Raw genomic sequence first — 517 nt, 5'->3', positions numbered from 1 at the left:
AACTTTGAAAGAGCAAAAATAAGCTCAGACTCTCCTACCTCCAGTGAAGGTGGAATAGGTTCACATTTGTGGGTCTCCACATCACAAAAAAAATCCATTTAAATGAAGTCTCAATTCTAAACATCTATGCCCCAAATATAAGGGCACCCTCATTTGTAAAAGAAATATTACCAAAATCTTAGATCACACATCAAGCCCCACTTACTAATAGTGGGAGACTTTTACAACTCATATAAAAGAACTTCTTGGAGGCATCACTATCCCTGACTTCAAATTCTACTTCAGAGCTATTATAATGAAAACAGCTTCGTATTGGCATAAAAACAGACAGGAGGACTAATGGGTTCAAATTGAAGACCCTGATATCAATCCACACAACTATGAACACCTGATTTTTGACAAAGAATCTAAAATTATACAATGAAAAAAAAAGAAAGCGTCTTACACCTGTAAGAATGGCCAAGATCAAATACACTGATGACAACTTATGCTGGAGAGGTTGTGGGGTAAAGGGAGG

The sequence above is a fragment of the Microtus ochrogaster genome, unplaced genomic scaffold, assembly GCF_000317375.1.
Source record: "Microtus ochrogaster isolate Prairie Vole_2 unplaced genomic scaffold, MicOch1.0 UNK5, whole genome shotgun sequence".
Lineage (NCBI taxonomy): Eukaryota > Metazoa > Chordata > Mammalia > Rodentia > Cricetidae > Microtus > Microtus ochrogaster.
This window is presented reverse-complemented; position numbering follows the sequence as displayed.